Source organism: Pantherophis guttatus, chromosome 12, assembly GCF_059756535.1.
Source record: "Pantherophis guttatus breed Tessera chromosome 12, ASM5975653v1, whole genome shotgun sequence".
In the NCBI taxonomy this organism is placed as follows: Eukaryota; Metazoa; Chordata; class Lepidosauria; order Squamata; family Colubridae; genus Pantherophis; species Pantherophis guttatus.
Window position 1 is genome coordinate 7,156,523 of NC_142074.1, and position 13,232 is coordinate 7,169,754.

At 42.0% G+C, this 13,232-nt stretch overlaps 1 long non-coding RNA gene across 1 annotated transcript; it reads left to right on the plus strand.

Moving 5' to 3' along the window:
* The first annotated feature begins 725 nt into the window (after positions 1-725).
* On the plus strand, positions 726-9,118 carry LOC148112214 (uncharacterized). Its single transcript, XR_015729683.1, has 2 exons — positions 726-858; positions 8,972-9,118. It is a non-coding gene; the product is annotated as an uncharacterized LOC148112214 (long non-coding RNA).
* The last annotated feature ends 4,114 nt before the right edge of the window (positions 9,119-13,232 follow it).

The window sequence follows — 13,232 nt, forward strand, 5'->3', positions numbered from 1 at the left end:
TAATTATACTTTAAGCGATGTTGATTCGATCTCTCTGTTAATGCAGACTAGGATTGTTTTGGCTTTTTTGGCAGCTGCAGCACACTGCTGGCTCACTAGGACTCCAAGATCCCTCTCACAGTTACTGATGCTGAGTCAGGTTGCTAAATTGACTGCAGTCTCTGGCCATCAAAAGTGTATTTTAAAGAGTAATAGGAAGAGGTTAAAATTTGATCTCTCTTGTAACAAAAGGCAAATCATGGAATTTGGATTTAAATTGCAGAAAATCAGATTCTAGTCAAGTGTTTGAAAACATTTCCTAAAGGACGGGGAGCAGGACCAGTAGTGAGTTCCCTTGATTGGATGTCTTGAAGGAGAAACTGCAGAGCCATCTGTCAGAGCTGGGTAAAATTGAATTTTTGAAGCAGGAGGCTGAACTCAATCATATAAAATGGTCCCTTTCTATTCCCAGTTTCTGGATTTTTTTTTTCATTTTAAAACAGATTAACACCTGGAGCAGTGCCTATTAGTTGACAAATGGTCAGCAAAGGGCCTGAAGGTTATTTTGGCACATCAAGCCCCCCTCCGTGTTAACGCAGTTCACAATTATGTTGAAATTCCCCTTTTCGAAAGTGTGCTGCTGTGTACTAAGAGGGATTGACAAGTGTCTTTTATGTTTCAACCCCTCCTGATCTCATAGAGTCATAACGCTTTGGAACCTGATAGAATATTCTAGAACCTACTGCAGATGATCAGCCAGCACAACTGTATCTGAAGCTCATGTCTTATACGGTCCCTCTCTCTTTATTTCTCTCTGACTGGACTTTCAAAGGAAATTCATGTTGGATGAACACCTTTGTCATGACTTATTTGAGTTCTGTAAGTAACACTCTCTTAGCCTAACTAGCTCCCTAGGGTTCTTAACAAGAAAAAAATTCAATAGAAGGAAATATTTGTAGCTCAGGTTGAACTGTGAGGTCCTTGATGCTTCTCTGAGTTTTGTTGTTTGCTTGCAGAGATTTCATTAGCCAACTAAGTAACATCACCAGTGCTAGAAGGAAGGGTTTGGGGAGAGGAGGAGAAAGAGGAGGAGGAATTGTGGGGTCCTTGGTACTCTCTGATCTTGGTGGTTTGCTTGCAGACATTTCATTACCCAACTAGATTATATCATCAGTCTTCCCTCCCTCCCCCCCCAAATAATACTGGCAGGGCAAGCTACTAAATGAAACAAACAAAATATTAAAAAGTTATGATATTTATGTAGTTACTTATCAAGCACATCTAAATTATATTAGATATAAAACATCTTTACAATCCCCAAGGCATATCACAACTTTTGAGCACCCCTAATGTTTGGAAATTGAAAGTTGAAAAATTTGACAAGCCATATCAAGAAGCAAATTCTATATCACTTATGTTAATGATGTTACTTAGTTGGAGTTCCATAAGTTATAGTCCCACCGTAGGCACAAAAGCAGCTGGGTGACCTTGGGCCACTGTGTCAGTCACTTTCTCTCTGCCCTAGGAAGCAGGCAAGGGCCAACCACTTCTGAAATTTTGCCAAGAAAACTGCAGGGATTTATCCAGGCAGTTGCCGGGAGTCAAAACCTGATCTGAAGGCACATTCCCACACCTTGTTGATATAGGTTGGGGGAGGCTTGGTGCTCTCTGAGCTTTTTGGGTATTTGTAGACATTTCACTACTAGCACTGATGAGGTTACCCATTACCCATTAGTTTGGGTAATGAAACATCTGCAAGAAACAAGCAAGCTCAATGAAGAGCACCAAGGAGCCCTCATTTTCAATGGAGCTTTTGCAGCTGCCTTTTGGCAAATCAGTTGCCCACACTTGTTTCTTTGTTCTGTGGTCAGGTCTGGCTTATTGTGGGCTGAACGTATATCAATTTGCATTTGCACAGGATCTTAATCTGTTTTTTTTAATAATTTTATTAAACCTATGGAAACATAAACTACAAATGAAAATGAAAACATTTCAACATTGAGCTACAAATACTCTCCTTTATTGGTATAGATTATAATAACAGAATCTGGAAAGCAAGACCACCTCCCTCTTTCTCATGCTTTTATATCAAAGAGAGTCAATTCAGGACAATGTTGAGTTTCTATCTCACACTTTCCTGTCTTCCTGGGCTAGTTTACATTTGATTAATAGTTCCCATATATTTTCTTTAAGGTCATCTCTGCATCCAATTACAGTGCCCATCCTCTCCTCTCCACCAACTTATCTTTCCCCAATGATTTCTTGTCAGGTATAGAAAGTGATTTTATCCAGCTCAGAGTAATATTAGAATAAATTAGACTTTAGTATAAGAGGGGGCAGATCAAGGATCTCTCCTACCATTGTTTTTCCTTGTCAATTTTTTTCTCCTCCCATACCTAGTCTAGCCTTCCTCTGCTATCTTAGTTGATCTTCTGATAGCTTTGGAGAAACTGTACGACAGTTTGCAGCCTGGACGAAATGAGGTCTGAAAATATGAGCTGAAGAATTTCGTCCTCGTTCCTAATAGTATCATTGTGGCATTTTTCTTTCTGTTATGTATTCCTAATTTACGGTAAAGAAAAAAAAATGTCCAAGGTGGGAGGGAGCCTACACAAAGCACAGTAATGATTTACCATAAGATAAAAGCCCCACCCAGCTTTTTTTTTTGAATTTAATTTCCTAGCCAATCCTGGCAAGCGATGGCATGAAATGACATTTACAAAGTAGAAAAAATTGAGATAGGCACAAACCAATGGGCAGACCACAATCCACTATTCATAAACTGGAAAGGGGAAAGAAGACGTAAGAGATGGACAATGAACCAAAGATTATGTAAAGAGAAAGAATTTAATTCGATGTTAGAAAAGGAAGTAAAAATATTTTTTTCAGATAAATAAAATAGAGGAAACCTCTTTGCAAAACACATGGGATACTTTAAAAGCATATATAAGGGGCCTAGTAATAGCATATACGAGGAAAAAGAATAAAGAGAAGAAAAAACAATTAGATAATTTAGAGAAAGACCTAAAACAAATAGAACAAAAACTCCAGGAAAAGCCCCAGGACAAGACAATAAGAGAAGAATGGGAAATGGTACAATGGTAATTACAGAATAATAACCAAACAGAGTTAGAAATAACCTTGGAGGTCTTGTAGTCCAATGCCCTCCTCAAGCTATACCATTTGGGACATGTAGTTGTCCAATCTCTTCTTAAAAGCCTCCAGTCTTGGAGCACCCACAACTTCTGAAGGGAAGCCGTTCCACTGGTTGATTGTTCTGACTGTCAGGAAATTTCTCCTTATTTCTGGACTGGTTCTCTCCTTGATTAGTTTCCATCCTTTGCTTATTGTTCCGCCTTCAGATGGTTTGGAGAATAGGTTGACACCCCCCCCCCCTCTTCCTTGGGGCTGCTCTTCAAATATTGGAACACTGTTATCATTTTACGAAAGCCTAGGGAGTGATAAGTAAAGAAGTAAATCTGGACAATAATATAGCCAGATAGGAAGCAAACCATAATGAAAAGGTCCTTGTCTTAATTTAGGATATATCAGAAGAAAGCTGCTTCACCAGCTTGTTTCTTTCCAAATTTTCTGGACTTTAGATCCCACCATTTCTGAGCCAAGGTGATTTCTGCCCCCGGAAATACGCAAGATCTCCGACCTCCGGGTGTTCCGCTGCGCATTGAAGACCTTGTTGTTCCGCCAGGCAGGGCTGTCAATATAATAATTTTAAATTGGGGTATTTTAATTTTTAGAGTTTTAAATCAGCCAAATCTATTTAATTATTTTAATTTTTAATTATTGTTGTGTCTTGTGGTTTTAAACTGGCTGTACACCGCCCTGAATCCTTCGGGAGAAGGGCGGTATAGAAATAAAATTATTATTATTATTATTATTATTATTATTATTATTATTATTATTATTATTATTATTATTATGAGTACTCATGCCTGATACATTTGAAGGAGATCAACTGGGAAAAACTGGAATAAGAGTTTATGGACCAGATTTGGCTGTCGAAACAGTGGAGGACCACTAGATGGCACCAAAGACAATGAGATCTTTGGATCTCTTTACAGCCATCTAGTGTTGGGTTGGATTGTTGTGGCTTTTTTTCTAAAGTTCCTTTGAACTGAAGACTGCTAGCTGAAAAAGAGAACCGCAGCCATTAGTTTATTTTATTATTTATCCAATGCTGCCATCTAGCTGTGGGTATCTGGAATAGCACAAATCAATGAGGTTCCTTCCAAAACAAAATGTATTTAAAACCTTAAATAATGTGTTTGGCTTGGTAACCAAGAACAACCTGGCTTTATTTACAGTGTACATTTTCTATATTTACTCATTTTGTTTAAAATATTACTTAGAGATGTGCTTTTGTACAGATGTTTCCCTTATTTGCATATATTAACGGAGAGCTACAATTCAAACAAACTTATAAAGTAACTGAAAATGCTTCTCCCCTCCTTTATTTAAGATCTGGAAAAAGGAAACTATTTGAAAGAGTTTACTCTTTTCATTGCAAGGATCAAGTTTTTCACTTCTTTATAACTGGCTAACTTTCCCTTTCTTTTTTCAAATGCAAGTTTAATTGCAACCAAGCTGTTCCTTTAGCAGTAGTGGGAGAATCATTCAGATTCTATTATCATTTAGCTCAATAGGAATCTGTTGAGCAGTTGGGTAGGAGATGAGGAACGGAGACTTGAGAGAAGAGACAGAGAAGTGGAATGGGGTAGGGTGAATAGTTTGCAGGCATAATTTGGAAAGTCCAAGGGTTAAAGATATTATTGGGAAAGAGTGGTTATTTCCCTGCTGGTAATTCTGAAATGAGCTAACAGGAGAAGGCAGCCTTGCTTCACATACGTTAAAAAATAATAAAAGAGCTGTATTTGCATCTGTTATCAATATTGCACAGGGTTGCACAATCTTTAGAAATGGTAGCTCTTAGGGGAGCCGCCATTTCTAATCTAACACCTTCCTAGGAGATATTAGATTTATATTAAAGTAGTTACTAAGTTACCCCAGTTACTATTGCTATGCAAACTCACTGGGCCCATTTATGCTATGGGCTTTGTAATGTTTACAGAGGATATTTGGTTGGCCGAGGGCAACAGTCCTATTCCTGCACCCCACCAGTTGAAAGTCTGTAAGTGATGGGGTCCTTTCCCTATCTGACTGGGTGAGGCAGGGTGATCTCATGGGGCTGAGATGGTTCCTCAGGCAACCTGGTCCCAATTCACGTAGGGCTTGAAAGGTTAAAATGTTTAACAATCAAGTCCAGGACTTCAGACTGTCAGATTCTGGCCTCGTTTGCTTGTCATTTTCACTTTTTTTAAATGAGACCTGTCTGCAACGACTCTAAATGAGATCATTGCCTAACCCAGAGCAAGTCATGTTTCCTTTAAATTAAAGATGTTTACTCAGTTATTTTATCCTTCAACCCACAGACCATAACATCAACAGTTTAGGAAACCACATCCCTCCATTTTAAACAATATGATTAAAAATAAAACAAAAATCCACCCTGGGCCGAATATCTCTTCTTTTGTTCTTTTGGCAACAACAAATATTATTGCTGTCTTTGTTCAGGAACAGAGACTTTGCATCTGCCAATCCTAGACAACCGTAAAAACATCTAAACTGCCTGGATGCTGGCAAAGCACAGGGACTTGATAAAGGAGCCCTTTCATCCCCATCCAAATTGCAATGCAGAAGGATTTTTCTTAGTCGGACATCCATCAGAGCTACTAAACAGGAATGGGCAATGTTTGGGACCCTGGGAAACAGAAGGGCTGGCATTTCAATTCATGGGTTTTACATGCATAAATCCCATGCCATCTATAATGGGCAAAGAATTAAAGCTGGCAAGAGAGGAGGGGGAGGAGGGGGAGAATGATAAGATGATGATGGTGATGATGATGATGATGATGGGGGGAGGAGGGGGAGGAGGAGAATGATGAGAGGATGGTGGTGGTGGTGAAGATGGGAGGAGGAAGAAGTGGGGAATGATAGAATGATGATGATGGAAGGAGGAGAAGGCCAGCAGCAGGAGGAGGATAATGATATGGTGATGGGAGGAGGAGAAGGAGAAGGCCGGGAGGAGGAGGAGGAGGATAATGATAATGATATGATGATGGAAGGAGGAGAAGGAGAAGGCCAGGAGGAGGAGATGATGGTGATGATCATGATCGTGATTGGAGGAGGAGGAGGAGGAGGAAGAGAAAAAGGAGGAGGAGATGATGCAGGGGTGAAATCCAGCAGGTTCTGACAGGTTCTGGAGAACCAATAGCAGAAATTTTGAGCAGTTCGAAGAACCGGCAAATACCACCTCTGGCTGGCCCCAGAGTGGGGTGGGAATGGAGATTTTGCAATATCCTTCCCCCAGGAGTGGAGAGGGAATGGGGATTTTGCAATATCCTTCCCCTGCCATGCCTACCAAGCCACGCCCACAGAACCGGTAGTAAAAAAAAATGGATTTCACCACTGAGATAATGGTGATGATTATGATGATGATGGGAGGAGGAGAAGAAGGAGGAGGAAGATAAAAAGGAGGAGGAAGGAGGAGAATGATGAGACAATCATGATGGGATGAGGAGAAGGAGAAGGCCAGGAGGATGAGGAGGATGATTAGATGATGGTGATGATGATGATGGGAGGAGGAGGAGGTAGAGAAGAATGATAGGATGATGATGACGGGAGGAGGAGAAGGGCAGCAGCAGCAGGAAGAGGAAGAGGAGGAGGAGGTAGAGGAGAATGATAGGATGATGATGATGGGAGGAGGAGAAGGCCAGCAGGAGGAGGAGGATAATGATATGATGATGGGAGGAGGAGAAGGAGAAGACAGGAGGAAGAAGATGAGGAGAATGATTAGATGATGGTGATGATGATGATGGGAGGAGGAGGAGGTAGAGAAGAATGATAGGATGATGATGATGGGAGGAGGAGAAGGCCAGCAGGAGGAGGAGGATAATGATATGATGATGGGAGGAGGAGAAGGAGAAGACCAGGAGGAAGAGGAGGAGGAGAATGATTTGATGGTGGTGATGATGATGATGGGAGGAGGAAGAGGAGGAGGAGGAGAATGATGAGACAATGATGATGGGAGGAGAAAAAGGAGAAGGCCAGGAGGAGGAGAGTGATTAGATGATGTGATGATGATGATGATGATAGAAGGAGGAGGAGGAGAATGATGAGATGATGATGACCATGGTGATGATGATGATGATTGGAGGAGAACGATATGATGATGATGATAGGAGGAGGAGGAGAAGGAGAATGCTTAGATGATGGTGATGATAATGGGAGGAGGAGGAAAAGAAGGAGGAGCATTTACATGCATTCTGGATTTGGATTTGGTGCTTCTAATTATTAGATCCTCCCCAAGGATCTACAATAGTTAATTATAACGTCTCAATGTACAAGTAGTCCTCATCTTAACCATCCATTTAGCAACCATTTGAAGCTACAACAGCACTGAAAAATACTGACTAACCACTGGTCCTCTCACTTACAACCTTCAGAGCATCTCTATGCATAGTTACCTGATAAACGTTTGTACACTTGGCAGCTGCAGAGTTTTACAACATGGCAGCATGCAGGAGTCATGTGATCCCTGTGCAAATGAAGTTTCATTTGTTTGTTTATTTTGCATCTAAGCACAAAATCCAGAAGCAGTTTCCAAGTAGAAACAAAATTAAATGTGTTCATTTCTTTGATTCCAGCATGAGATTAGCCATCTAAAGTCACTAAATTAGTGGACCAGCAAGATGCTTTGGGCATAGAATTAGAATTCAGTAAGGCATTAGACCTCAATCTACTTCTTGGTAAGCTAGAAAAATGTGGACTAGACATCACCACCAGATAGATTTGTAGTTGGCTGACAACCCATACTCAACGAGTACTCCTTGATGGTACTACATCCACATGGAGAGAAATAAGCAGTGGGCTACTACAAGGCTCCGTCTTAGGCCAAGTACTCTTCAATATCTTCATAAATCTATGAAGAGGGAATAGAAGGGGAACTCATCAAATTTGCAAATGACACCAAACTGGTAGGAATAGCCAACGCCCCTGAAGACAAATTCAGGATCCAAAAAGATCTTGACAAACTTGAACAATGGGCCCTATCCAACAAAATGAATTTCAAAGTGGAGAAAAGCAAAGTTTTACATTTAGGCAGGAAAAATCAAAGGTATAAGTACAGATTAGGCAAGACCTGGCTCAAAAAACAGTAACTGTGAGAGGGACCTTGGAGTCCTAGTGGACGATCACTTGAATATGAGCCAGCAGTGTGCGGCGGCAGCCAAAAAAGTGAATGCAAACCTGGGTTGTATAAACAGAGGCATAGAATCAAGATCATGTGAAGTATTAGTAGCGTTTTATAAAACCCTAGTAAAGGCCACACCTGGAATACTGCAACCGATTGTTCTAACCACTTTTCAGTATTGAAATTCCATCCATTTTGTATTGTAAATTATCATTCTCACTGAGATTCTTGTGGCTATTTCATTGTGTCTTTCCAAATATTCATCAGGTTATTAATTTACATTTATACATTGGTTTTCTATGTGTGAAGACTTGGCTTCCAATAATTAAAAAATCCAAGTGTTGAAACATTTCATCAAAATGAAAGACCACTATCTTTAGAATCAATCAACTTTTCAATTCCCCAGTGTGGGCTGGGGAATTCTGGGAGTTGAGGTCCGCCCATCCTAAAAAATTGCCAAAGTTAAGAGCCACTGATTTAGACCATATACATTTTTAAATAGAGACCTTTTGCTTTAGGATTAGGGTTAGGGTCTGGCCCTTTGACTAGCTGTCACTCAAACCAACCTGTCCATTCCCTCCTTAATGGATTGCAGAGCCTCTCTTTTTGGAAAATGTTTGATCTCTGCATTCTCCCCTCCCCCTTCCTGTTAGCATCGTTTTAGGAAGAAGGTGCCTTTGGCCTCTTCAGAATTAATCTCCTTTCTCTCTCTCTCTCTTTTTTTAGCAGACTTTGGGCAGCCAAGGACCAGGATGACTTTCGCTGTTTTCCTCCAAGCCGAGGAGAGAATAAAATCAGCTAAAGAAAAGAAGAAGGAAGAAGGAAGAAGGAAGAAGGAAGAAGGAAGAAGAAGAAGAAGAAGAAGAAGAAGAAGAAGAAGAAGAAGAAGAAGAAGAAGAAGAAGAAGAAGGCGTGCCATTCAGGAGGACAGAAACGTGCTGAGGGATGCCTAAGGCTGGGGGATGCCGAATTTCTAGAAATCGCTGCCATCGGAATGTCAATTCTCTCTGAACAAAATTGCAAAACAAAAGGGGAGAAGAAATGCTCGCTGCTTCGAGCAGGTTGGCCACTCCGTTCTGGGCTGGGCTTCTGGCTGAAAGCGAGGCGGCCACGAATGGGTTAAATGCCAGGCGATCATCCCCAGCTTGTGCCTTATCACTAGTGAACTCATGATTCCTCTGCCGGCTCCCACGAGCCCACGTTGCTTTCCTGCTGCCGGTGATCCAATCACACCCACCCCTCTCGGCGGTGGCAAGCAAGCAAGCAAGCCAGGCTTTTGATCAACAGCCATCCTTCCTCAGGTTTCATCAAACGGTTGCCTATTTTCAGGACCGCAAGATTCAGCTGGCTGAAAACGCAGGCAGCATGTTAAAGAACTGTGGCTCTCGGCCGTGCGCTCTCTGCTCCGCCTTTGCTCTCTCTCCATTTTCCTGCACCGATCCCACGAAGGACAATTTGTCTTGCAAACAAAGTCCCCAACGCTCGGGGGACAGGACTGAAGACTGCCAACCGCCACACGGTAAGAATCAGGCACCTTTGCGGGGCTAACTTTTCACGGCCGAGGCTTCGGGGCTGAATTGCATCGAGCAGATTGCGTTCTCTCTGCATCCATCACTTTGCAATCAGATGGGTGGGCATAAGCAGGAGCTGCCCGGCTCCATTTTCATCCTTGGCTAGGCTCCCGTCTGGTTAACTAAGACGTTTGGCCTTCCGTGGGGTAGCAACGTTGCCCAGGGAAGGAGAAAGAAGGTCCAGTTTTGGCAGAAAGCACATGTCTGTGCTCATCTTGCAGGATTGGGGGTGTGTGGCCTACCTGATCTGCTTGGGGGAAAAGCACAAGACAGGAAGATAGGCTGGGAGAAGGGTTGGTGGGTTGGTTTCAGGGGTTTTGCAATGCAATGAAATTTGGTGGGCAGCAGGATTTGTGGCAGGCTCCAATTGCTTCTTTAGAACATCTTGAAAAAGCTAATACAATCCTTGGTTGCATAAACAGGTGCACAGAATCAAAATCATGGGAAGTATTAGTACCAGTTTATTTTTAAAAAGCCCTAGTAAGACCACACCTGGAATACTGCATCCAGTTTTGGTCATCCTATTACAAAAAAAGATGTTGAGACTTTGGGAAAAGTGCAAAGAAGAGCAACTAAGATGATTAAAGGCCTGGAGGCAAAAATGTATGAAGAACAGTTGCAGGATTTGGGTTTGGCTAGTCTAGAGAAAAGGACCATAATAGCGGTATTCCAGTATTTGAGAGGCTGCCACAAAGAGGGGGGTCAATTTATTTTCCAAAGCACCAGAGGGCAGGACAAGAAACAATGGAAACTAATCAAGGAAAGAAGCAATCTGGAATTAAGGAGAAACTTCCTAACAGTGAGGACAATTAACCAGTGGAACAGCTTGCTCTCTGAAGTTGTGGGTGCTTCATCACTGGGCAATCACTTGTCTGAAATGGTAGGATCTCCTGCTTGATCCGGGGGGGGGGGGCTGGACTAGAAGACCTCCAAGGTCCCTTCCAGCTCTATTCTGATTGAAATTCTGATTGAATGAGTACTGAATTTGGAAAAAAAGGAGGAGGCCTAAGGGCTGTGTTCATACCTCATGCTAAAACAGAAGACCAGCCTCCCTGTAATTGGGGGAGGGGGAGCACTGTTACAATTTCTATGGGGTCCTTGGTGCTCTCTGAGTTTGATTGTCTTGCAGAGGTTTTGGGTGCTCCATCACTAGAGGCTTTCAACAAGAGACTAGACAACCGTTTGTCTGAAATAGATGTATAAAGACTCCTGCTCGAGCAGGGGGTTGGACTAGAAGACCTCCAAGGTCCCTTCCAACTCTATTATTCTATGTCCAGACATTTCATTACCCAAGTAGGTAACATCATCAGTGCTGGAAGGGAGTGTTGTTTGCTCTCTTTCTATATACTGGTGTCTTGCCCTGTTAATATTGGGAATGTTCTTGGTGATTTGATAATGTTACCAAATTTGCTAACAAAACATCTGCAGGAAAACCACCAAGCTCAGAGAGCACCAAGAACCTCACAGTTCAACCCTGAGCTACAAATATTCTCTTCTATTACAAGTTCACATGATGGCCTGTTTCAGACCACATTCAGAATTCGAGGTGGGTTCCCACAATACAAACTCCCCAAACCCTTGCTGTCCTTGTCTACTATTTTATGTGAACTGTCACTGTACAGAACACATATCCACAAGGAACACCCCCAGGGGATGCTACAGCAGGTACAATTCCTTGCTAAGAGAGATGGCTCAACTCCCCAAAATATACACAAATAGACATAGTAGATTCCTACATGGGCTACGATGAAACGCTGCAGAATTCTGTCTTTAAAATGGGAAGCATGAAGGAGTCATTTTCCAACAGAGGTCAAAGGTTTTCTCCAACTTTCTTTGTAAATCTCCTGTGACAAATTGGAGGCTGAGCATGTCTTAAGTCTCTTGGTATTTTGCATAAAAGGTTAAGAAAGTCCCAAATCCAACTCTCTCTACTAGCTGAGGCAAAGACCTAGTTCACAAACTGTACTAAGCTGCTTGCTTTTTGTTTAGCATGGCTGGCTCAGTAAAAATCACTGGATTTGAACTGGTTTGAGGTTAGTATGTTGTGTGAATATAGTCATAGCCATGATGGCTTGCATGCAGTACCTTGTGTCACAACAGTGAAGCAGAGCTCTACTGTGAAAATAAGCTGAGTTTTAAAAGTAGGCCTAAGGTAGTTCTTAGCTTGCAAGCATTTGTTTAGTGGCCAGTCAAAGTTACAACAAAAAGTCACTGCAAAAAGTGACTTATAACCAGTCCTTGTGCTTACAACCGTTGCAGCATCCCTTTGGTCACATGATCAAAATTCAGGTGCTTGGCATATTTATTACAATCTCTGCAAGGTGCCAGGGTCAAGCGATCACCGTTTGTGACTCTCCCAGCCATTTTCTGACAAGCAAAATCAATGGGGAAAACTGGTTTTTCTTAATGATTGTGCGATTCACTTAACTGCAGTGATTTGCTTAACAAACGTGACAAAAAAAGGTAGTAAAGTTGGGTGTGTCTCACTTAACAACCATGTTGCTTAACAATGGAAATTCTGACTCCAATTGCAGTCATAAATTTAGGACCACCTATGTTTAAGCTCCGTGGACGGACAGAACTGCTTTCTGTATGAGGTGCATCCTGGGCCATATTCAGTTGATGGAGCTTGCTAGCTTCTACAGAAAGCTGATTAACCAATCCAAGATTTTTCCCTCCTGGAGCAAGCCTTCCTTGGCCTTTGACCATTGCTGCTTTGCAAAGTTCCAGAGTCGAGTCAGGGAGAGGGAAAATAAATGGAAAGCAATGATAAAGAGGAGAGAAAAGCTTTTGGGTTTTTTTTGCTGCAAATGACCCTCCTTGCCCTCGGAGGGGTCTGCATTGGGATTAAAAAAAAGTTGCACGTAAGAGTTTCAATTTTTGGATGCCATCTTGACTTTTTTGACCATGTCCTGTTCTCCCTATTGACCTCAATTTTAAGTGTGCTCTCAGAATGCCTTGTCTCGACCAAAACGCGAGAACATAATTTATCAGCACCCAATATGCCTAATCAGGCTAGCTATTAACTTAGTAGTCATATGACATTCTAAGTTTGGTTGTTTTAACATTGTCTTTGGGGCTGTGCGCTTTCTATGGACCTAACATGATGGGCTAGTTTAGGGCTCTGGGTAGTCCTCGACTTACCACAGTTCATTTAGTGACCATTCAAAATTATGACAGCACTGAAAAAAAGTGACCTGTGACTGTTTCTCACACTTATGACCGTGGCAGAATCCCTGTGGCAGCTTTACATGCTGGGAGCTGAAGTCCACAAAGTCACCACAGTGGCCAACCCTTGTGCTGGGATGCATCGGTGGTTCTGCTAGTGAAGGCTTCGCAGGAACAATTTTATGCCCCTTGTTTCAAGCCAGTATATGAAAGATAGAATCATTACTGTCAAACTGACATTGGGTCTG